The 26469-nt window shown below is 40.6% G+C and overlaps 1 long non-coding RNA gene across 1 annotated transcript; it reads left to right on the forward strand.

Moving 5' to 3' along the window:
• Nucleotides 1-1471: 1471 nt before the first annotated feature.
• On the forward strand, nucleotides 1472-21290 carry LOC307040733. Its single transcript, XR_013808583.1, has 3 exons — nucleotides 1472-1591; nucleotides 2167-2274; nucleotides 21159-21290. It is a non-coding gene; the product is annotated as an uncharacterized lncRNA (long non-coding RNA).
• The last annotated feature ends 5179 nt before the right edge of the window (nucleotides 21291-26469 follow it).

Here is a 26469-nt window from a genome sequence, read left to right on the forward strand (position 1 = left end):
GATTTCCCCGTTAGTATCAGTGTCTCGAAAACACATGTTGGCGACTGAAAGACATCCAGTGTTTGGTCTTTTCCTGAAGCATCCTCCACCTACATTGTCTCAACCAAGCGGCAAACTCTGGGGAAGAGGCGGGACGTCAATACGGAAGTGCCACACACTGCAGTTCATATATTGGCCGATAGGCGATGGCTGCAGAAAGGAGCAATTTCCATAGACCCCCATGTTAAAATGCCCAATTTTACAGCAGAAAAACAAAAACAACCTCACAATAAGATGTGTGTATATTATAATTATTAATGTCATATTTCAAGATGATTACTTAGATATTACAATATGGTTGGTTGAGCTGGAGTTCATTATTGAGCTTACACGTTAACGTCACAGTCATCTGAAGAACGAACACAAACCTTGTTGTTTTTATGAATTGCATTACCAAATGGGTATCACATAAACAGTAAGCATTGGTAACACAACTTCCAAAGTTACAGTAAAGTAAAAAGGACCCTGACTCGGAAAATACACAATCCAACATGTTCAATAGAAGAGAATCAGTTATATTGTTTGTTAGACCCTCCAGAAAAACGCGGGCTAAAATCCTTGATTATGCGATTAAACATGCAGGGTTTTTATGTGATTTTATGCGGTGAAATTGTGGGAAGTTGCGAAATATGCGGAAAGTTGCGAAATATGCTAAATATGCGGGGAAAAAGAATAACAATTAAAAAAAAATATTGGGCTGTCTTATTTATTCTCTCTCACACACAACCTGCCACTAACGTTAAACCCCTTTACTATTCAATTAAACACATTCAATGTTTATTTATTGTAAAAGCAATTGGGCTATTTTATTCTCACACACACACACACACACACCCCCCCCCCACACACACACACACACTTCTCCGCCTCATTCTGTTTTAATTTACTCCTTCGTTATCTGACCAGCTTCAATCTTGTAGGCTACTCACTTCGTTTTTTGTAACCCTCGAAAGGGTTTTGGAGGTTGATGCCTCGGTGAACGTGAGTTGTTTGGCTTTCTTGTCCGCAGCAGCAGAAAGCATTTTCGAATGTTTGAATGAATCAAAGTGGGTCGTCACCGTCGATTTTCTCTTATGCTCCAACACACAGTTGCACGGGGTGCAGAATAGTTTCCCCCCACTTTTTGCCCGGTCTTTAGTTGAAATGTTCGTCGTTAAATGAGATGGATTAGATTTTTTCATCTTGGTGTTTTCTCTATCGTGTGAGCTCCACACCTTCACTCTATACAGTGTTGTTTACATTCTGTGATGCGCGAGCTGATGACGTCACGTCAAGAAGAGTTAACTTTTTTTTTCCTCAACTTTGTGTGGAAAAATGCGGGGATTATGCGGCCTTTTGATAAATATGCGGCCTTTTAAAAATCTGCGCCATTTTGCTGATTTTGCGGTAAATTCTGTGATCGCAGAATCGCGTTTTTCTGGAGGGTCTAGTTTGTACACATGGTACTTTACATATATATCTGTTTGTTTAAGGTGTCCAGGTGATGCAGACAGGCTGGACCAGAGAGTGAGAGACAGAACTGGACTCCTCACAGCAGTGAACTTCAGCACAGGTATAAAGACTCTTTTTTTCATACTGTACAAAGAATCAAAAAAGATATTGGTTTAAATGAATGAAGTATTGACTTTAATACACTGATATACATTCTATTAAACAATACTAGATCACCTACACACCAGTGAAGTTGAGGGTGTTTTCTGTGCAAAAATTTACATTTAGATGTTAACAAGCAATATGATTTTGTCAGCTTTCTAATGTAATGTATTGAAGGCAAAGATATTTAACACATAGTGACAACTGCTACTATTTATCTCTCAATATTGTCTGTAAAAAACGTGGTAAAAGTTATTCTTTCAGTGAGACAACAGAGCAAGCTTCTACAGTTGCACTACGTTTTGATAACAGTTAAATATTATTTTGATAATAACATACATTTCAATGTTGATGAACTTCATACTTTCCATTCATAATCTGATTGTCTTTGTAGCTCACTGTTGAAATAAAAAAAAACATTACAATTACAAAATAATTATATCTACAGCCCCTAAACACACAAACACACCGCTTTCATAAATAATACACTTGTTCTGCAATAATATGTTTTATGTTTCCTGTCATTTTTGTTAGGAAAGGACATGCCTGAAAGACACGACATTTTCTCCTTCTCTGAGGGTCAAGAAGAACATCCAAGTGGAAAATTAAAAGCTGATGCTATGAGATTTTAAGACCAGTACAGTAAGAAACTACTTTTATTGTAAAAACAGTCAGCTGATCGAATGCACCTATTTCCACATCTACACTCCATCAGCTGATTATCTCTATTTGCCTCGCTTTATGAGCTTCACATCACTTGTGCCTTGTACCGCAGAGTTTGCAACGTCACAAATAAATGGGGCCAATCTTCAGTCAGATGTGAATGTGTAATCTAACATTTTCAGTAAGAATAATGGACAAAAGGAGTGCAAATACAAATATAATTTATTGAAATGTGAACCAAAACTTAATCAAACATTTTTTAAATAAAAAGCAAGTATGGACAGAAGGTGTAAAACTATTAAATGTATAAGTAAACACATTTAGTCAAATAAAGTGACAGACTAGGCCTGTGCAGTTGGTATCAGCTTTGCCCAGCATGGGCTCCTCCATCAGGCCTGGTCCTCCTCACAGAGGAAAGACCCTCAGTCCTCTCCAAACCAACAGACAGGACGTCCATCACACGGAGGTTTCTCCCTGAAGTCTCTGCAGTTTTCTGGACACCACGCTGTTTAATCCGTCCACACTGAATATGAGAGGGGGAAAATGAAAATAACAAATGCTTTAGACCAGCGGTTTTCAAAGTGTGAGGCGCGCCTCCCCTGGGGGGCGCCAGAGAGCTTCAGGGGAGGCGCAGCGTGGGACACAAAAGAACGAGAAAAAGAGGAGTAAAGTGACACTTGCCCACTTGTGGCTGTCTGTGGAGACCGAGTTCCCCCAACTCGCCAAAAAGGCTGTAAAAGTGCTCATTCCCTTCACCTCCACCTACCTGTGTGAGTGCAGGTTTTCCGCATTGACTTTGATCAAAAGCAAGTACCGGTAAAGGCTGCAGCCAGAGGATGATCTGCGTTTATTCCTGTGTGCATCAAAGACGCAGACTCATTGTTCCCACTAAAGTAGGAGTGAGTGTAATAAGGAGGCAAAGTTGACGTTCAGTGTGTTACCGGGAGCATATAAGGATTTATCCACCATGTTGAAAATGTTAAAAAATATATGTCTTGAGAACACGGCGTGCGGAAATATACGGGTCGTGCTGCAGCTAGATGTGCCTGTCCTCTGTAAGAAGGTGTCGGCGACTGACATGCAAGGAAGAACGGCTGTCCACAGGCTGTTCAAACTTTAACAACTGTATTAACTTCCAGGGTAGTGAATTGAACATCCAATTGTAATTGGGTGTGTGGTATATTTTCATGCACGCACACGGATGTTCCACAACACACAAACTGAACAACACTCAATTTTCCGATCGCTACCAGTGTCCTTGCGATCTTGTTATAATAACAAGTGCACGTTACTGATGCAATATGGTTGAGACCATTCGGGCTTATTCTAGAGGGGTGCAAGGAATAGTCCAAGTATTGGGGGAGTTTTATACAATATGTTTAAAACATAAAAATAAAAAGGTTTTAAAAAGTTATTGTTTAATGTTTTAAGGAGGTGACGCTACTCAGCCAATCAAATCGGTGCAGTCAGCACGATGGATTCAAACACACACAGAGACACGACAAGAGGAGAGAAACAGTCGGAGTAATTTCAAATGGCGGAAGGTAGACAGCGAAAACAGAGCATTTCATTACATTTTCTCTTACTGGACCTCTTTGAAATGCAATTGAATACCCCTGCATTATAGCAACAATAATAATAATAACAGCAATAATAATTGGGAGGGGGGGCGCGGCTGTTCTTATGTTCTCTGAGGGGAGGCTCACCTTCCCACACTTTGAAAACCCCTGCTTTAGACAATAAGAAACATAAAGTTTACTGTTGAGTTGCTCAGTTTTTTTAGATTGTCAATACTATTACTGTCTAACTAATATATCAGGTTAAGAGGCAAATTCAAATAAAGATTGGTCTTTAAATACATGTTGTCTTTTGAATTGTTTGTCTAAAGTCAAGGATCTAGAACTGGTACTTAGTTTTAATGATACAGTCTGGTTATTATGCTGTTTGGAGGAGGCCTCACAGGTAAGAGCACTAACTAGCTACCATCACATGTACCTTATCTTGACTTAAATGTATTAAATGTATAATTAAGTGATATCAAAATATAAATAACTAATGTCATGCAAACATATTAATATTTGCTTGATTCCAGTGTTGAATTTAGCACAATTGCATAGCCTACAAATGGGATTTTAAGATTCTGAAGTATTATGCTAAAAACTCAATAACTTAGATTATTATTTATAGTTTTGCTGAATAGTTTCATGTCCGCTTACCTTAGAAACGTAAAATGCCACTGCAGTGTGCAGATGGGGAGCATGTTAGCCTAGCTTGGTAGCTTCAGCTAGCTCTGGAACTTTCAGCTCGGTGGCAGGAGGTCCCGCCTCGGCTCCGCCTCGGCTCCGCCTCTTTGCCCTTATTTGGAGCAGGCTGGAGTAGGCGGGAGTTGAACTCTGACGTCACTGTCGAGCCGTTAGTGGCCGACTCCGCCTACTAAGGGCTTCTCGGCAACTCTGCAGAATCCTATGGGTGACGTCACGGACCCTACGTCCATTTATATATACAGTCTATGGTTTCTACCCATGGATGCAATAAATATTATTATCGATATAGTTAGATTCCACCTTCATGATTATGAATCTGTCAGTGAATTGTTTTTTAACACGACCCTTTTATTTATATTAGGTCTTAACGTTTTTGCATAAATTAGGGCGTGGTCACTTTGATGGACATGTACATGCCTCACTGTCAGCTAACAGCAACTTGTCCACTCTGCTAGGCTACAACCATAGAGGCTACAACGTTAGTTAGTCATAGTACTGTACTTGACCCTTTAGCTTTAGCCGTGTTCGTGGTGATTGTGCCTTTTAGGGAATATTGTGTGCTGTGCGCTTGAATGTAAGTAGTATTATTCATCCCGCTTCCATCACATTAGTATGCATAGCAAGTGACAGGTGCTGTGACAGGTCACACCTCTCCCTACTGATGCTAATGAGCTAAGTCCCGCCTCCCCTTTGTTCGAGGTGTGAGATCTCAAGTAGGTGTGATATCCCAAGTAGGTGTGAGATCTGTCGATAGGAGGGGGGTGATGTGTATTCCCAGGTGTGAAAAGCCCCCACTGTTGCGCCTTATGGTGTATAATAAAAAATGTTTCAATCACATTAGTATGCATAAAAAGTGACAGGTGGGCCCGCCCCCAAGTCTATTAAAACAAAATGCCGCTTCCATCATATTAGTATGCATAAAAGTGACAGAAGGGCCCGCCCCAATTATGTGATGTCAGAAGACCGAAGGGGTGGAGTGAGATAAAAAAAAAGAACCCCGTGCAGATAAAAAGCCAGTAATTTCCAATCATCAATTCATCTTTCCAAAAAGAAAAAATGGCCAAGAGACGCCTCGATATGGGTTTAATCAGCGAGACGCCTGTGACAACTTACCGCCATCCGTCCGGAGCGCCAATCAAGAAACGGATGCAGTATCTGTGCCGGGTTCAAACACCTCCGGTCGAAGATCTTGAAGAGAAATGGCTTCTGGAAAATGAACATGTTTGGGGATACGTATTCAACTATATGGCGAATGAACTGCATTTCTACAATCTGAAGAATGGAGAAACGTATGGACCCCACAGTGTTAAAGCAACGTTGACCTCAACAGATTGGGCTGTGTTAACTCTGGTGTCTTCCAGAGATCTCCACGCAACCATTTTATCGGAAGAAGTAGTGCATCAAGAAAACACTGTGAAACCAGCGGTGTACAAGATATGTGCAACAAAAAGCAAAGAAACGCAAACAAAAAGCGAGATCAAAGAAGAGTTTTCACCGTTACCCCTCAATGTGGAGGAAGAAGAAGGAAAAATCCCCCCGCCGCCAGAAGTGAAAAGAGTCCTGACAAGCACCGTCTGGGAAACTAAAAGCGGACCATCTGGGCGATAGTATTACCGCGCAAGCCGTTTGCTGACGCAGGGGGGAGGGGTTCTCTCTAAAACACAGTGTCCTGCCATCTCTCTCTGTTTCTGCTGATGTTTAAAATATACAAAATAACGTTTTATATACTTACTCTCTTGTTAAAAGGTGATGAAGTTTGTAGCGTAAGCCAGCCATCAGTGTTCTAGTTTTAAGGATCGAAGGATCCAATGTATTTTTAAATGGAGCAGAAATAGAACTAGTCTCCCAGTGCAAGTATCTTGAACAGAGAGTGTCATATTGGACTCGCACTTGACTTTTTAAGAAACATATCCAGAAAGTGTCCAATACCATTAAATTCAACTTGCAATATTTTAAACAAATTAGACCTTTTTCTTAACTGTCAATGCTGCAAAGTCATACCTCCACTGTATGATTCTATCCCACATTGAATACTGTTTTACAAACTGGTCGTTTGCTTGTGCCACACACCTGAAACCCATAGAACAGCTGTTCAAGAGAGCTATCCAGGTGTTTGACAGAAAGCCACAGTCATACCACCACTGTACCATCCTTGAATATGCTGCTCATGCTCTTTCTGCATATCATGTATTTATTTTTGCTGTATATATATAAATGTCATGTTCTTATATGCTGTATGTGACGGGACTATAGATGGAAATTAGCTCAGAGCTAAAATCCGGCTCATTTACACTTGTAAGCATTATATTTGTTTTAAACTGTTCATCAATGTGCACTACGGTAGCCCTGAAGAAAATTAAACATTAAAATATGTTATCGATGTCCCCATTCCCAGATTGTTTTGGGAATAATTGCGATGTTTACTATGTTTTTGGTAGCTCTTAACAAAACTGAATTTTTGTAAAAGACTGCGACTCTAAAAGGCAAGTTTGTGATTTTAACACTGTGTCGATTAAACAATACATTATACAATATTACGAGTTTTTTGCCATATTTTTAACACAATCTTTTTTTGTGGTTGTAGGGCTTCAAGATATTTTGCATGTCATGCATAAACACGGTGTCATCTTTTCCTTGAAACTGACGTGCTGCCCGTTTTACAAAACAAGTTATTTTTCTGCTTCTTCATCCTCTGAATTTTCCTCCCCCGTCCCTCTTCCTTCAGCCAGCACAACAAGAATCAAGGTGGATCTGTGAAATGAAACACCTCTTCCCAAAGCGTGACTTCCCTATTGAGAGCATGCGTCTAGGGCAGTAGGGTCTAAACCAATTGGCCAGATAAACTAACATGCAGAACGTATAGTATGTTTGAAGACGAACCATTTATCCAGTTCAAGCTGTCTTTAAGATGTGACATTGCGCTCTGACTATCCCCTGTAAAATCGTGACAAACTATTACTTATTCTTAAATTTGACCTCTTGCTGCTTGGTTGAAAATGATAGTTGAAAAATAACTTTTTAAAAAAAAGACTCAAACAGCGAGGGACATTATACTGGTGAAAGAACTCTCAATTATACAGATGACTCCCCCTCCACTCAACGCAATAAGTCCCTCCCTCCACTCAGCAAAGCATTTAAAACTAAGGACCCCACTAAGACGACAGTTTGAAAACTAGCTATGGATCTGAGAAAAACCAAGTCTCCCCCCGTGAGTTGCAGCCAGGAACAAACTCCTGGACTACCATCATCACCACCATTCTGGACACCCGAATCTTGCAGTACTACTGCTGCTTATTTTGCTCCTTGGGCCAAGACGTCTCTGTTTATCGACACAGTGAAATCAGTGTTGGTTGATATTGTGGAGGGGGTGATACATCGGTACAGAGAAGAAATGTGCAACGGATGCCGAGTCAGTCACCCCGGCCAGAGGCAACACGATTGTCTGAATGACATGCCCGATTTTTTCTTCAGAAACAATTACAACACGTTAATGAAAAGACTCTGGCTCACCGACTTCATTACTGAGATCGACCAGACTCTTATTGATAAAGAAATTTTCACGGATGATTGGAGGATCCAAGGCGCTTCGGAGGCTTTTCTGCACAATCTCAAAAATTGTAGACGCCTCAAGGAGAGACTTGAAAAGATCCATGCCGAGTTGGATGGAGAAGAAGAAGACTAATAACCTGCGGTTGGTTGAAGCCAGGGATTTTTTCTTTTTCGATACATTGACTTTTTCTTTAAAGTAAAATAAAAATGGGGAACTACTATGCAAAACGCTCGGTATATATTGATCAGAATGTAGTCAATACCCTTTTAATAAGTGTGGTGATGAGGACGATTGAAAACAGAGTGAATAGTGATCCCCGTGTAAACAGAATGGCTGAAGTTTGTAAACTAGAAGACATTTTGGATATCGTTCGTTCTGGCAGTACTATTCCTGGTCATTGGGAAACGATTGTAAACGAAACATTTAAAGTGGTCCTGGAATCTTCATTTTCCGAAACATTCTGTAACATTACCGAAGAAATGAAACAAACATCAAAAGTGTATCATGTGCTCTCATTGTATGCTCTGTTTGTAGATGTAATGCATCCATCAAAAACAGCATACACATGAATATTTTGACTGAAGTGAAAAAACTCATCATGATATTTCCAGTAATCTGCGGAATTCTAAGCTGGAGACGGTCCTGGGGATGTTACAATCAGTATAACTATTGATTTTGTGTGTGAAAATGTTTAAATGTAAATAGGACATTTTTTTTTTAAATAAAAAAAAATTGTTTTTTACATTTTAAAAACTGTTGTCTTCATTATAGCAAGGGGAGCGTGTCTGATACATGTGTATTACAGTCCTTCACATGCACTGTTGTCTTCATTATAACAAGGGGAGGGTAACAGTGAAGATGTATGATACATGTGTATTGAAACGTGCGTATTATACCCCCACAGAAACACTGAAACACCGACACACAGAAACACTGAAACACAGAGACACAGAACTACAGAAACACAGAAACACAGAACCACAGAGACACAGAAACACAGAAACACAGAAACATGGAAACACAGAAACACAGAAAACACAGAAACACAGAAACACAAAAACACAAAAACACAAAAAACACTGAAACACCGACACACCGAGACACAGAACCACAGAAACACAGAAACACAAAAACACAGAGAAACACAGAAACACAGAAACACAAAAACACTGAAACACCGACACACCGAGACACAGAACCACAGAACCACAGAAACACAAAAACACAGAAACACAAAAACACAGACACAAAGAAAACACAGAAACACAGAAACACAAAAACACAGAAACACCGACACAAATAGTCAAATAGTATCAGCCTCCCATCGACTTTTTAAAATACTGATCTGTTTATTCAAAAACCATACTAGCACACAAGCCTGTTTTTTGTGTTTTCAGTGTTTTCGGCGTTTCTGTGTGTCGGTGTTTCAGTGTTTTTGTGTTTTTTGTGTTTCTAGGTTTCTGTGTTTCTGTGGTTCTGTGTTTCTGTGTTTTCTGTGTTTCTGTGTGTCGGTGTTTCTGTGTTTTTGTGTTTCTGTGTTTCTGTGTTTTCTTTGTGTCTGTGTTTTTGTGTTTCTGTATTTCTGTGTTTTTGTGTTTCTGTGGTTCTGTGGTTCTGTGTCTCGGTGTGTCGGTGTTTCAGTGTTTTTGTGTTTCTGTGTTTCTGTGTTTCTCTGTGTTTTTGTGTTTCTGTGTTTCTGTGTTTCTGTGTTTTCTGTGTTTCTGTGTTTCTGTGTTTCTGTGTCTCTGTGGTTCTGTGTTTCTGTAGTTCTGTGTCTCTGTGTTTCAGTGTTTCTGTGTGTCGGTGTTTCAGTGTTTCTGTGGGGGTATAATATGCACGTTTCAATACACATGTATCATACATCTTCACTGTTACCCTCCCCTTGTTATAATGAAGACAACAGTGCATGTGAAGGACTGTAATTCACATGTATCAGACACGCTCCCCTTGCTATAATGAAGACAGTTTTTAAAATGTAAAAAACACTTTTCTTTATTTAAAAAAAAAATGTCCTATTTACATTTAAACATTTTCACACACAAAATCAATAGTTATACTGATTGTAACATCCCCAGGACCGTCTCCAGCTTAGAATTCCCCAGATTACTGGAAATATCATGATGGAGTTTTTTCACTTCAGTCAAAATATTCATGTGTATGCTGTTTTTGACACAAAGATGCATTACATCTACAAACAGAGCATACAATGAGAGCACATGATACACTTTTGATGTTTGTTTCATTTCTTCGGTAATGTTACAGAATGTTTCGGAAAATGAAGATTCCAGGACCACTTTAAATGTTTCGTTTACAATCATTTCCCAATGACCAGGAATAGTACTGCCAGAACGAACGATATCCAAAATGTCTTCCAGTTTACAAACTTCAGCCATTCTGTTTACGCGGGGATCACTATTCACTCTGTTTTCAATCGTCCTCATCACCACACTTATTAAAAGGGTATTGACTACATTCTGATCAATATATACCGAGCGTTTTGCATAGTAGTTCCCCATTTTTATTTTACTTTAAAGAAAAAGTCAATGTATCGGAAAAGAAAAAATCCCTGGCTTCAACCAACCGCAGGTTATTAGTCTTCTTCTTCTCCATCCAACTCGGCATGGATCTTTTCAAGTCTCTCCTTGAGGCGTCTACAATTTTTGAGATTGTGCAGAAAAGCCTCCGAAGCGCCTTGGATCCTCCAATCACCCGTGAAAATTTCTTTATCAATAGGAGTCTGGTCGATCTCAGTAATGAAGTCGGTGACCCAGAGTCTTTTCATTAACGCGTTGTAATTGTTTCTGAAGAAAAAATCGGGCATGTCATTCAGACAATCGTGTTGCCTCTGGCCGGGGTGACTGACTCCGCATCCGTTGCATATTTCTTCTCTTTACCGATGTATCACCCCCTCCACAATATCAACCAACACTGATTTCACTGTGTCCATAAACAGAGACGTCTTGGCCCAAGGAGCAAAACAAGCAGCAGTAGTACTGCAAGATTCGGGTGTCCAGAATGGTGGTGATGATGGTAGTCCAGGAGTTTGTTCCTGGCTGCAACTCACGGGGGGAGACTTGGTTTTTCTCAGATCCATGGCTAGTTTTCAAACTGTCGTCTTAGTGGGGTCCTTAGTTTTAGATGCTTTGCTGAGTGGAGGGAGGGACTTATTGCATTGAGTGTAGGGGGAGTCATCTGTAGAATTGAGAGGTTTTTTTTCACCAGTATAATGTCCCTCGCTGTTTGAGTCTTTTTTTTTTAAAGTTATTTTTCAACTATCATTTTCAACCAAGCAGCAAGAGGTCAAATTTAAGAATAAGTAATAGTTTGTCACCATTTTACGGGAAATAGTCAGAGCGCAATGTCAAATCTTAAAGACAGCTTTTACTGAATAAATGGTTAGTCTTCAAACATACCGTACGTTCTGCATGTTAGTTTATCTGGCCAATTGGTTTAGACCCTACTGCCCTAGACGCATGCTCTCAATAGGGAAGTCACGCTTTGGGAAGAGGTGTTTCATTTCACAGATCCACCTTGATTCTTGTTGTGCTGGCTGAAGGAAGAGGGACGGGGGAGGAAAATTCAGAGGATGAAGAAGCAGAAAAATAACTTGTTTTGTAAAACGGGCAGCACGTCAGTTTCAAGGAAAAGATGACACCGTGTTTATGCATGACATGCAAAATATCTTGAAGCCCTAAAACCACAAAAAAAAAAGGTACAAGTACAGGACTGTCTCAGAAAATTAGAATATTGTGATAAAGTTCTTTATTTTCTGTAATGCAATTAAAAAAACAAAAATGTCATACATTCTGGATTCATTACAAATCAACTGAAATATTGCAAGCCTTTTATTATTTTAATATTGCTGATTATGGCATACAGCTTAAGAAAACTCAAAAATCCTATCTCAAAAAATTAGAATAGTTCCTCAGACCAAGTAAAAAAAAAAGATTTATAACAGCAAAACACAATCAAACATTTGAAAATGTCCATTAATGCACTCAGTACTTGGTTGGGAATCCTTTTGCACGGATTACTGCATCAATGCGGCGTGGCATGGAGGCAATCAGCCTGTGGCATTGCTGAGGTGTTATGGATGCCCAGAATGCTTCAATAGCGGCCTTTAGCTCATTAGCATTGTTGGGTCTGATGTCTTTCAGCTTCTTCTTCACAATACCCCACATATTCTCTATGGGGTTCAGGTCAGGGGAATTTGCAGGCCAATCGAGGACAGTAATGCCATGGTCAGTACACCAGTTACTGGTGGTTTTGGCACTGTGGGCAGGTGCCAGATCATGCTGGAAAATGAATTCTTCATCTCCATAGAGCTTTTCAGCAGACGGAAGCATGTAGTGCTCTAAAATCTCTTGGTACACAGCTGCATTTACTCTGGGCTTGATGAAACACAGTGGACCAACACCAGCAGCTGACATGGCTCCCCAAACCATCGCTGACTGTGGGAACTTCACACTGGATTTCAAGCAACTTGGATTTTGCTCCTCTCCAGCCTTTCTCCAGACTCTGGCGCCTTGACTTCCAAATGAAATACAAAACTTGCTTTCGTCTGAAAAGAGGACTTTGGACCACTGTGCAACTGTCCAGTGCTTCTTTTCCTTAGCCCAAGTCAGACGCCTCTTCCGTTGTCTTGAGTTCAGAAGTGGCTTGACCATGGGAATACGGCTATTGTAGCCCATTTCCCGGACACGTCTGTGAACAGTGACTTTTGATACCTGGACTCCAGCTTCAGTCCACTGTCTTTGAAGCTCCCCCAAATTCTGGAAGCGACTCTTCTTCACAATGCTGTTAAGGCTGCGGTCATCTCTCTTGGTTGTGCAGCGTTTCCTGCCACATTTCCCCCTTCCAACAGACTTTTTGTGGATGTGCTTTGAAACTGCACTCTGTGAACAGCTTGCTCTTTGAAAAATTTCTTTTTGTGTCTTACCCTCCTGATGGAGGGTGTCAATGACGGTCCTCTGGACAGCAGTCAGATCAGCAGTCTTCCCCATACTTGTGATTTAGTTTACTGAACCAAGCTGAGTGTTTTTCAAGGCTCAGGAAACCCTTGCAGGTGTTTCGAGTTAATTAGACGATTCAAGTGATTCGTTGAACACCCTACTAGTATACTTTGTCATGATATTCTAATATTTAGAGATAGGATATTTGAGTTTTCTTAAGCTGTATGCCATAATCAGCAATATTAAAATAATAAAAGGCTTGCAATATTTCAGTTGATTTGCAATGAATCCAGAATGTATGAAATTTTTGTTTTTTTAATTGCATTACAGAAAATAAAGAACTTTATCACAATATTCTAATTTTCTGAGACAGTCCTGTATATTGTGTTAAAAATATGGCAAAAAGTCGTAATATTGTATAATGTATTGTTTCATCGAAACAGTGTTAAAATCACAAACTTGCCTTTTAGAGTCGCAGTCTTTTACAAAAATTCTGTTTTGTTAAGAGCTACCAAAACATAGTAAACATCGCAATTATTCCCAAAACAAACTGGGAATGGGGACATCGATAACATATTTTAATGTTTAATTTTCTTCAGGGCTACCACATTGATGAACACTTTAAAACAAAAATAATGCTTACAAGTGTAAATGAGCCGGATTTTAGCTTTCAGCTAATTTCCATCTGTAGTCCCGTCACATACAGCATATAAGAACATGACATTTATATTTATATATATACAGCAAAAATAAAATACATGATATGCAGAAAGAGCATGAGCAGCATACAAGCATTTATCACATGGCAGTACAATGTAGCAGCTATGATATATAAAGTGCAAGATCAGATAAAAGCGCTACATAAAGTGCAAGAGGAGATACCCCTGTGTTAAAGTGCATTTATTTAGCGGTGATTGCACGTCTGTTTGTTGCTCAACCATTCTTTAAGTTGACCTTTAAAACTATTGAGAGTGGGACAATCCCGTATCTCAGTTGGGGGGCTATTCCACAATGAGCTGCCTTTAATGGAGAGGACATTTTGTCCAAAGGTCGTCCGTCTGTGGTGGACTTCACAGTCTCCTCTGGTTTCTGACCTAGTGCTGCGTCCAGTGTGTTTTCTGTGGATGAATTCCCCCAAGGGGAGGGGGGCCAGCCCATGTAAATATTTTTTTTTTTTAAAAACATACTTTTAAAAGACATAAAAATGTCAAAAACTCAAGAAATTGTGATTTTCAAGGATGGTACAGTGGTGGTATGACTGTGGCTTTCTGTCAAACACCTGGATAGCTCTCTTGAACAGCTGTTCTATGGGTTTCAGGTGTGTGGCACAAAATAAACGACCAGTTTGTAAAACAGTATTCAATGTGGGATAGAATCATACAGTGGAGGTATGACTTTGCAGCATTGACAGTTAAGAAAAAGGTCTAATTTGTTTAAAATGTTGCAAGTTGAATTTAATGGTATTGGATACTTTCTGGATATGTTTCTTAAAAAGTCAAGTGCGAGTTCCAATATGACACTCCCTGTTCAATATATTTGAACTGGGAGACTAGTTCTATTTCTGCTCCATTTAAAAATACATTGGATCCTTCGATTTTGATTGATCGTTTACTGAACATCGTCGTTGAGAGTTTTTTCACCAGTATAATGTCCCTCGCTGTTTGAGTCTTTTTTTTAAAAGTTATTTTTTCATCTATCATTTTCAACCAAGCAGCAAGAGGTCAAATTTAAGAATAAGTAATAGTTTGTCAAGATTTTACAGGGGATAGTCAGAGCGCAATGTCACATCTTAAAGACAGCTTGAACTGGATAAATGGTTAGTCTTCAAACATACCATACGTTCTGCATGTTAGTATATCTGGCCAATTGGTTTAGACCCTACTGCCCTAGATGCATGCTCTCAATAGGGAAGTCACGCTTTGGGAAAAGGTGTTTCATTTCACAGATCCACCTTGATTCTTGTTGTGCTGGCTGAAGGAAGAGGGACGGGGGAGGAAAATTCAGAGGATGAAGAAGCAGAAAAATAACTTGTTTTGTAAAACGGGCAGCACGTCAGTTTCAAGGAAAAGATGACACCGTGTTTATGCATGACATGCAAAATATCTTGAAGCCCTACAACGAAAAAAAAAAGATTGTGTTAAAAATATGGCAAAAACTCGTAATATTGTATAATGTATTGTTTCATCGAAACATTGTTAAAATCACAAACTTGCCTTTTAGAGTCGCAGTCTTTTACAAAAATTCTGTTTTGTTAAGAGCTACCAAAAACATAGTAAACATCGCAATTATTCCCTAAACAAACTGGGAATGGGGACATCGATAACATATTTTAATGTTTAATTTTCTTCAGGTCTACCGTAGTGCACATTGATGAACACTTTAAAACAAAAATAATGCTTACAAGTGTAAATGAGCCGGATTTTAGCTCTGAGCTAATTTCCATTTATAGTCCCGTCACATACAGCATATAAGAACATGACATTTATATATATACATACAGCAAAAATAAATACATGATATGCAGAAAGAGCATGAGCAGCATATTCAAGGATGGTACAGTGGTGGTATGACTGTGGCTTTCTGTCAAACACCTGGATAGCTCTCTTGAACAGCTGTTCTATGGGTTTCAGGTGTGTGGCACAAGCAAACGACCAGTTTGTAAAACAGTATTCAATGTGGGATATAATCATACAGTGGAGGTATGACTTTGCAGCATTGACAGTTAAGAGAAAGATCTAAATTGTTTAAAATGTTGCAAGTTGAATTTAATGGTATTGGATACTTTCTGGATATGTTTCTTAAAAAGTCAAGTGCGAGTCCAATATGACACTCCCTGTTCAAGATACTTGCACTGGGAGACTAGTTCTATTTCTGCTCCATTTAAAAATACATTGGATCCTTCGATCCTTAAAACTAGAACACTGATGGCTGGCTTACGCTACAAACTTCATCACCTTTTAACAAGAGAGTAAGTATATAAAACGTTATTTTGTATATTTTACACATCAGCAGAAACAGAGAGAGATGGCAGGACACTGTGTTTTAGAGAGAACCCCTCCCCCCTGCGTCAGCAAATGGCTTGCGCGGTAATACCATCGCCCAGATGGTCCGCTTTTAGTTTCCCAGACGGTGCTTGTCAGGACTCTTTTCACTTCTGGCGGCGGGGGGATATTTCCTTCTTCTTCCTCCACATTGAGGGGTAACGGTGAAAACTCTTCTTTGATCTCGCTTTTTGTTTGGGTTTCTTTGCTTTTTGTTGCACATATCTTGTACACCGCTGGTTCCACGGTGTTTTCTTGATGCACTACTTCTTCCGATACAATGGTTGCGTGGAGATCTCTGGAAGACACCAGAGTTAACACAGCCCAATCTGTTGAGGTCAACGTCGCTTTAACACTGTGGGGTCCATACATTTCTCCATTCTTCAGATTGTAGAAATGCAGTTCATTCGCCATATAGTTGAATACGTATGCCCAAACATGTTCATTTTCCAGAAGCCATTTCTCTTCAAGATCTTCGACCGGAGGTGTTTGAATCCGGCACAGACACTGCATCCGTTTCTTGATTGGCGCTCCGGACGGATGGCGATAAGTTGTCACAGGCGTCTCGCTGATTAAACCCATATCGAGGCGTCTCTTGGCCATTTTTTTCTTTTTGGAAAGATGACTTGATGATTGGAAATGACTGGCTTTTTATCTGCACGGGGTTCTTTTTTTTTATCTCACTCCACCCCTTCGGTCTTCTGACATCACATAATTGGGGCGGGCCCTTCTGTCACTTTTATGCAGACTAATGTGATGGAAGCGGCATTTTGTTTTAATAGACTTGGGGGCGGGCCCACCTGTCACTTTTTATGCATACTAATGTGATTGAAACATTTTTTATTATACACCATAAGGCGCAACAGTGGGGGCGTTTCACACCTGTGAATACACATCACCCCCCTCCTATCGATGGATCTCACACCTACTTGGGATATCACACCTACTTGAGATCTCACACCTCGAACAAAGGGGAGGCGGGACTTAGCTCATTAGCATAAGTAGGGAGAGGTGTGACCTGTCACAGCACCTGTCACTTTCTATGCATACTAATGTGATGGAAGCGGGATGAATAATACTACGAATGTACTAACAGCACTTCCAAGAAGTCTAAAATGATAATATTATACATGTTAATCCCGTTCACAGGTGTTTGTGTGCTTGGTAGCTTAGCTTGTTACTTATTAGCCAGCTAAGGACGTAACCCTTTATACATACATATACATTTTAGTTTATGATTCAGCCTTGGGTAAGACTTTTATAGTCTATGGCAGGGGTCGGCAACCCCTGGCACGCGTGCCAGCATTGGCACGCGGCACCGTAACCAGGGGCACACTAGGAATAAGTGGAATAAGAGTGCAACATATTTAAATTGTATTTTCGGATCCTGAACGAGACCCCCGCCAGAACGCGTCTCCCCGTTACCTGCAGAAGGCAGCCATGCACGCAACGCAGCCCCGCTCTCTTTAACTCCAGGCGACTTTCTGCCGCTTTCCTCCGTGGTGCAGTGCTGATCGTTTCACCACGGAGGAAAGCACTTCACAAATTGCAGTAGGCCTACCCATAAGGAGCTGTACAAATGCCGCAGTTTTTGCGAGGCTGTGTCTTTAGTTGAAAGCCCTGTGGCGATCTGCTCATCTCTCATCGAAATAATATGCTACAAAGGGGCGGACTGGCCATCTGTGTGTTGAACTTTCCTGTCGGCTCCCAGACCGTAGTCGAGGAGGGCAGAAGCAACAAGCTTCAGGTTCAATAACCCACTTTAGCTTAAATGACTGGAGAGAGGCGAGCTCTTCTTGGGAGGCCGTTGCATTTATTTAGCTGTTCTTCTGTTTCACAAAATACATCACAGACCTCTGTTTTTCTGCTTCCTCGTTTCACTTCCAGAAACATACACACGAGAGATGGGCGAGTCCTGATTCATCCGGATCATTAACCCGGATCCTAGAAATGAGCTGGTCGTGACGAGTCTCCCCTCTTCATTAACCCGAGTCCTTTGAGTCCTACACCTGGTGTGACGTACAAATTAAAACTATCAATTGCGTCACTCGCTACTCTCTTTATAACATGTAAAATAACATTAAAACGTACCCCAGTCCATCTGCCTATATTATGCACGAGTCAACAGCAGACTCAGAGATTCGCAAATCCTGACTCACTGTGCAAAACATAGCAGACTCGTGCGGACTCAGAGCCGTAACCGTATAACAGCAGATCCAGAGATCCAGCAGACTCGTCGTCATGCACGAGTCAACAGCAGACTCAGATTCGCCAAATCACAAAATAACCCTTTTTTTTTGTGATCAACATGTTTTATTAAAGCAAAAGGCACTGTGTAGCGGAGGTTAATATAACATCAGTTTAATATGCTCGTGAAAGGCAACAACTTTTTGGTTTCACCGGTAGGATTTCTACTGTCTTGGTGATGCTGACTCATATGACTCAAATGACTCCGGATCTCTTCAATGACTGACTCATAAGACTCCAAGTCCATAAAAGAATACGGATTTGCCATCTCTAATACACACGTTCCCTCACTATCGCTCTACCATCCACAAACAAACATGCACAAGCCACACCCCTCTTTCTCTCTCTCTTAAAGGGACAGCGATCTCATCTCACTCTGCATGACCCTAATATCATAACTTGTGTGTTCTGGAGAATCACAGAACGGACGATCGTCCTTATTATTATCCTGTTTAAACCAATTATTCAAATGTGTTTGTTAAATTCGGCATCATAAGTTGCGCTGACAGGTCCACACACTGCTTCCCCGCAGCGAGGCTCCCCCCGCCCTACTGCTGATAGCTGACGAGCGTCAAGCTCCTCAACAACCCCCCTCGTTGATAATTCTCGATCGTTGGCACGCTGATAACAATTTTTTTTTTAAATGGCACTTCATATCAAAAAGGTTGCCGACCCCTGGTCTATGGCTATGACGTCCATAATGCTAAACGGGAGCAAATGTTACTAGGGGACCCAATTATCCCATTGGTGGCCGCCGGAGCTAACGGAGCCGCAGGGGGCTAGCTCCAGCCGGCGTCCCGGAGCTAGCCCACTCCGTTAGGTCCGGGCGATGGAGTCCGTCGTTATAACTGGAGATCAAGGAATGCAGAGAAACGCAGACTTGGTGCTCCTGCTGTAGTATTAGCTAAATAAATTATGTTGAACAAGGCTTATTAAGCTGAACATCGCCACAATTGTTCTGCTATGTATCGGTACTTATTTTCTTTACGTGTGAATGACAAGCATTAAGAATAACAAAATATAGCTAATTCTCTTGCAGATTGTATCATTTGATTATGAATGTAACATTTATATAGGGGAACTACACTGTTAGCAGTAACTTGGTATGCATGTATTTCATGTTAGCTTTGCTTCTTAGCCTGAGCTCGCTCAGTTTAATTCCAGTTCGGAGGCAGCAAGTCCCGCCTCCGCTCCGCCTCTTTGCCCTTATTTGGAGCAGGCGGGATTAGACTCTGACGTCGCTGTCAAGCGTTAGTGGCCAACTCCGCCTACTAAGTGCTTCTTGGCAACTCTGCAGAATCCTATGGGTGACGTCACGGACACTACGTCCATTTATATATAGCCTACAGTCTATGGTTACCCCCTATAGATACCCTCCGTCTGCAGTGTGCACGTTGTTTCTCTTTCAGAAACACAGAGGAGTGTTTGTATGATGGGATCACAGAACAAACACAGTGCTTTGCGCACGGACCAATTTCCCCAAATCTGTGGCGGAAAATGTAAGGCGGGGCCTCTCATATGACGCACACCTGCACACTTGCTAACCTGTTCCACTCTTCGTTTTCCGAATGCCAGGAATGATTCTTGCCTAGCTTCTGAAGGAAGTAACTCGGAAGACATGTGCTATCTGTGGCGGAAAATGCAAGCATCCTCGCGATTGAGAAACGGCCCCTGTATCTCTCTGTGTGCGGGCCCGGGGGGGCGGGGCCTAACAGACACGCTGCAGCGGCACACAGAGATCTGCCGGGGACGGAGCGTTCAGAAGGGACACATGCTGGAGTCCTTCAAATTTGAAGGACTTTGTATACTGCAGGGTAGCTTCTGAATTTACTCCAGGTGGAACTAAAGTCTGATTTAACACTTGATTAGATTTCACATCATTCATCAACATCTGTAAAGTAACTAAAGCTATTAAATGCATGTTGTGGAGTAGAAGTACACAATAGCAACACATTTAAATACTCCAGTAAAGTACAAGTACCTCAACATTTTACTCAAGTACAGTACAATATTTTAACATAATTATATATATTTCATTTATTTCAAATTTAAATAAAGCAATTAATTCGGTTAACAATTTGTTAGTTTTTCCATAAAAAAAATAACAAAAAGTAAATACAAGAATACCGTTAAAGTACCGGATCGATAAGCAGTATCAATAAGACTAGTAGTACCGTAGAAAACCTTAACGATACCCATCCCTAGATATTACACAAGTAAAGTGTTAAGAGAGTGAAATGTTGCTTTACGAATTTAAACACTTGATACTGTCACATTGATTCCAATTTCAGATACCTGTATTTGCCTAACTGAATTGGTTTAAAGAGAGAAAACATTTTGACTAAAAGTTGACTAAAACGGTTTTAGTTTTCGTCGACTAAAACGGTTTTAGTTTTCGTCGACTAAAACTAGACTAAAACTATGAAGGATAGAAATGACTAAAATGTGACTAAAACTAATAACCATTTTCGTCTAAAGACTAAGACTAAATCAAAAACAGCTGCCAAAATTAACACTGCAGTGCGGCCTTCCTCTTTTTCGTCCTCTGTGTTTGTGTCTTTCTGTCTTCCTGACCTATATTTGGATTTCCGTCTCCACACCTCTCCAGCTGTTGTTCATCTCACTGAATGCCACTACTCACCTGCAACTGCTTAAAACCCTGGTTCTCATCCTCAGTCTTTGCCAGTTCTTCGTTTATTCTTCAGTGGTAAACTAACGTCCAGGCCTACTTAGCATTTTTTGCATAGTAACTTTTGATGCTCCTCGTGAGAGGATTTGCCTTCCTAACCCTGCTTCTGTCCCGTTCTAGATCCACACACCTGCCGCTCCGCCTGCAACGTCCAACCACCTCCCTGGTCTGTCCTGCTCCTCGTCTCGCCTCTCTGAGCTCCTCGTCCCGGTCTGAACCTCGGTTCCAGGATTCTCCTTCAGCGTCCTCTCCAACTCCTAAACTCTGCCTTGGTCTAAAATAAAGCCAATTTTTGACACTTCACCACTGTTTCAGTCTTAGTGCTTGCATAGCGGGTTCTCATCTCCAGTCATTCCACGTGAAGCCTAACACATTTAGAGGGAAGATATGATTGGTCAATTGTACTGTCATTTGACATTACTCTCTCGTTGAGTTACTATAGCTGGCCCTCTGTGAATTCACAGCAGGACCACCAATCAGCTCCTGTCTTCACAGTAACTCGAAGAGACGGCTAAAGGAGCTTCTTTCATTTAACCCTTCACATTCCAACAGAAACTGAACAGGCAGATTTGATTCTTTGGAAATGTTATTTGAAATACCATTAAATCAAGTTATTTCGGTAAAACTAATGAAAAATATATATTTTTTAAATATTTAGAAAGAAATGTTTTTTTTTGTAATGTTTTCAAATATAATTGTTTGAATATATTAGGCCCTCAGAGAGGCTCGTCACTGACTCTACCTAATGCAATACTATTTGCTACATTGCCATTTCTTAAAGGTGAATATAGAGCGATAGATATGGTGAGAGAAGGGGAACTGATCAAAGAAGACAGACAGTCAGACAGAAAGGGAACCAGGAAGCCATGAGACAGACGGAGTGATACATTGATAGACAGAGAGGCAGGCAAAGAGGAAAGCACAGAAACATAGGAGGTCACATATGCTCACTTCCATAGACATAAGCCCTGATTAAATTGAGTGTGTGGCTGGCTGCTCTTCAGATGCGTGTATGTCTGTGTGTGTGCGGGCGAGAGTGTGAATCCTGTAATATTGTCTGCAGTCCCATGGGCTGTAGCTGAGCAAACTCAATCAACTCCCACTCACCTTTGTGGCCCTCCCTACACTGTCAGGCCAAGACAAGACACTGGCCCAGCCTCTCCTCTGGCCTCGCAGAGAAAGATAGAGGGGTGTGTGTGTGTGTGTGTGTGTGTGTGTGTGTGTGTGTGTGTGTGTGTGTGTGTGTGTGTGTGTGTGTGTGTGTGTGTGTGTGTGTGTGTGTGTGTGTGTGTGTGTGTGTGTGGGTGTGTGTGTGTGTGTGTGTGTTTAAGATAGAGAGCGTAGGAGATACACTGGGTGTGAGTATGCGTTTGTGTATTTCTGAGTGTGTGTGTGGGCACATGTTCAGGTGTGTCCTTGGAATAATCAAAATGCCTCTGCAGATTGAATGCATCAGTTTGAGAGATGGAGCTTTTGACGTGTGTTTACATTTCAGGTGTGTGTGTGTGTGTGCGTGTGTGTGTGTGTGTGTGTGTGTGTGTGTGTGTGTGTGTGTGTGTGTTTGTGCGACAGTAAGATTAAAGGAATTTCTTTCATTTGGGAACACCACATATACATATGGAGTTGGCCAGATGTGTGTACATTACTGTTCATGGTCATTTGAAAACAAATGCCGTTTTCAGACACACACAAACACACCGAACACACACACACGCACGCACGCGCACACACACACTTGGCACTCCAGTAACTTTCTCGTTCGAACGAAATACAGTATCTTTTCTTTTTTTTCATTGCCGTACAATACAAAAACAGATGCAAATATTTAATTTTAAAAAGTAAAGTCCTTTCGTGTCATATGTCTCAAATCAAGTCATGAATACCAAGTCAAAGTCAAGTCAAGTCTTTTATCAGTGTTGGTCAAGCAAGTCTCAAGTCCAAAAATATGCGACTCAAGTCATGTGACTCGAGTCCCCCACCTCTGGTGTGACATGACATTGCGCGTTATAGGTGTTGATCACACACACACACACACACACACACACACACACACACACACACACACACACACACACACACACACACACACACACACACACACACACACACACACACACACACACACACACACACACACACACACACACACACACACACACACACACACACAATTCAGCAACATCTGCCAAGACAAGGCTTTACCGAGGGAATGGAAAGTTTACTTGCATAGGGACACAAAGTGGTAAGCAGTGACAGGCAAAAAGACAACAGCAATTAATCAGCTGATCAATCATAATTGGCTCATTTGCATATTTGCCACATACTCACAATCATCATTCATTTATGCACAACTGTATCAGATATATGCTTCAGGAAGAGAGGGAGGTCAGGACTGGGCTGGACCTGTTGGTTGCTCAGAGATCAAATTAGAGCTTTATTTAGATTTATGCAGATGTTAACAGTAATGATATACAGCAGGCGCGGCAAGCTTGTGTTGCAGTGAAGACATTAATGCATCTATGGCAAATACACACTGTCTCACTGTTAAAATACTGTGGGTTTAAAATACGAGACAAACCTGTGAGCTTCATCTGAATTGGGATTCATGTTATTTCAGGGATCAAAGACTTGGTGGGGTACGAATAAGTACAACAATCTGCCAATAAAACAAGTTTAAATTAGCTTGGTAAGATTTCTTGAAATAAGATCATAAATCTAATCGATAGATTTATGATCGATAGATTTATGATTAGAACATTCTAAAATAGGGTATACATGTGGATATTATCCGGCTGATCAAAACGTGAACTGTCTCTTCAATTTGTGTCAACCACAGACCTTATTTCGAGCTATTTTCCAAAATCCTATGGAGAAATTGCATTGCTTTTTGTTGAAGGAACCAGAAAGAGTTTACTTCCGGGTTTTAGGATGCGTCACTGTGTCACTCTATGGCCGTTTCTCAATGTCGAGTACAAATGCTGCAGAGCCACTATTTCAAGTATACTACGTCATCGAGTGGCGCCGAAGGACTGTTTAAACGTATGTTAAATGCCCATGATTCGGCGCCACTCAATGACGTAGTTTACTTGAAATAGTGGCTCTGCAGCAGGTATACTCGACATTGAGAAACGGGGTGTTTCTCAATGTCGAGTAAAGCTGCTCCAGAGCTACTATTTTTTTAACTATGTTTTTTGAAACTATGTTTTTAACAATTTTTTTACTTTATATTGAGTTGGTGAATGAGGCTGGCAAATAACATGTTATCTTTGTTTCTTTTTCAAAAGGACCAGGCCAGCCACTGTCCTATAGTGTTTTTTTGTATTTCTTGTCCTATATTGTTTTTGTTGTGTAGTTTCCTTTCCATTTCCTCCATGTGCAGTTTATGGCACTATAATCATTTTATGTTTGTGTCTTACAGTAGGTTGCGCTCCTCTTCCTCTGCGGCCTAGGCCTGGGCCTGTGTGGAAAGCTGCCTGCTTTCAGTGTAGGGACTGCACGGTGTGACACTTTCTTTTTTCTGTATGCTAAATATCTCACTGTTATTATTTTATAGAGATTGTGGTTTGAACATTGCATGCTTCTGTTGTTTTGGTGTGTGGCTTTTCTTGTTTCTGTCCCTCACGATTAGCAGGCGCTGCAACCCAGTGGACCAGGCCTGCCCAACTGAGGAGGGTAACTTATATACATGTTAATTATATTTGCCTTTTTAACACTTAACACAAATTGACATTTTAAACTGTTTTCAATACTTATTAAATAAAGCTGCGTTATATGTTTGGAATTCATGCCTCTGTCATAATTGAACCTATTAAGGTTACTTAAATGGAGGGTCCACGGGTTCCTCCTGCCCCTTAGCAGGAGGTGGCGTTGTCTGTATAGCTTGAACAAGGTAACCCCAGTCACGGTTACCACACATGTTGAGGCTTAAACTGCCGTTACTGCTAAGAAAAGGTGAACTTGTATGCTTGTTATCACCAAAGCATTCATGTTCTTCTTGTTTCACAAATGATGGGCAAGTTACTTGAATAATCAATCAATCAATGTTTATTTATAAAGCCCAATATCACAAATGTTACATTTGTCTCAGTGGACTTCACAGTTTGTACAGACTATCAGTATGACAATACGACACCCTCTGTCCTTAGACCCTCACATCGTACAAGGAAAAACTTCCAGAGAAAACCCACAGTTTAAAGGGAAAAATGGGAGAAACCTCAGGGAGAGCAACAGAGGAGGGATCCCTCTCCCAGGACGGACAGACGTGCAATAGATGCCGTGTGTAAATTGAAAAGATAATACATTTACAACATAGGAAGTCCAAATGTTTGGAAATGCGTGTGTCTAATAAGAAGATGAATCCACGAGGATATCCATCATAATGTATCTGAAATTGCTTATTGCATAAACAATAACATGATTGTACTTATTATGTACCAGCAGAGGTAATGATTTACATAACCAACTTAATTATGTTAGGCCATCACAATGCTCTTACACCTATTCTGCCCAATACTGTTTGAAACATGGTTGTGCTTTAATAGAGTCATTAATGGTGTGTTGCCTGCAGATGATATGGTCATATTTTTCAATATGCTCACATTATGCCGCAAATTATGGCACCAGTTTTATTCAGATAACCTGTCTACAATGCATAAAGATGGGTATACACATGTGTATTACTGTGCACTGAACATTAGTGCAGTGTATGCACACACTGGCTTACACTGATGGTATGAAAATGTTTCATTGTGGGTGTTTCTATTTTATATAGCCATTCTTACAGTATGTTAGTCAGCAGATTGTGAATGTAAGCCAGGACATTTCATAGGGTATGAAAAGTGGTGATGCATAATTCATTCCATAAGCTGTAGATATGGTTATGGTAGTCTATTAAATGGCATATGTGTTTTCCTATTCAAACATAGTATATTGCACAATGTGTGCATGCATGTCCATATTTTACATTTAACGTATATGTCATTTGACATGTAACAGTGTGTGTGTTTCTACCTGCTGTTGAAGACATGCCAAAAGGTTATTGGCTTCAAACCAGTTAAATATGTCAAATAAACACAGCTCAGTGAGCAGACTGAAAACAGAGTGTGAGGAGAGACAGAGAAGAGAAGAACAGAGATGAAAAGGAAGATAGAACAGAGGCAAAGGGAGGGATGGGTGACGAATGGGGGAAAAACTTCTGAGCGAAGGGATGAGGAAAATGGCAAAAAAAGGCTAGAAGGTTGCTATAAACTTCGTAATGTAACTGTCAATTAGCAAGCTTGTAAGCGCATGAGCTTACAGGATAATATGTACTAGTTTATGTTTTAGTTTATGTGTGAAAAGCTTTATGTTTACAGCTATGTATTTAAAAGGTTTTTTCCAATATCCTGTTATTTTTGGATATTGGCCGCCACCGTCTTAGCTTTTGGAAACC

This window comes from Notothenia rossii (genome assembly GCF_949606895.1).
Source record: "Notothenia rossii genome assembly, chromosome: 5".
Taxonomy (NCBI): Eukaryota; Metazoa; Chordata; class Actinopteri; order Perciformes; family Nototheniidae; genus Notothenia; species Notothenia rossii.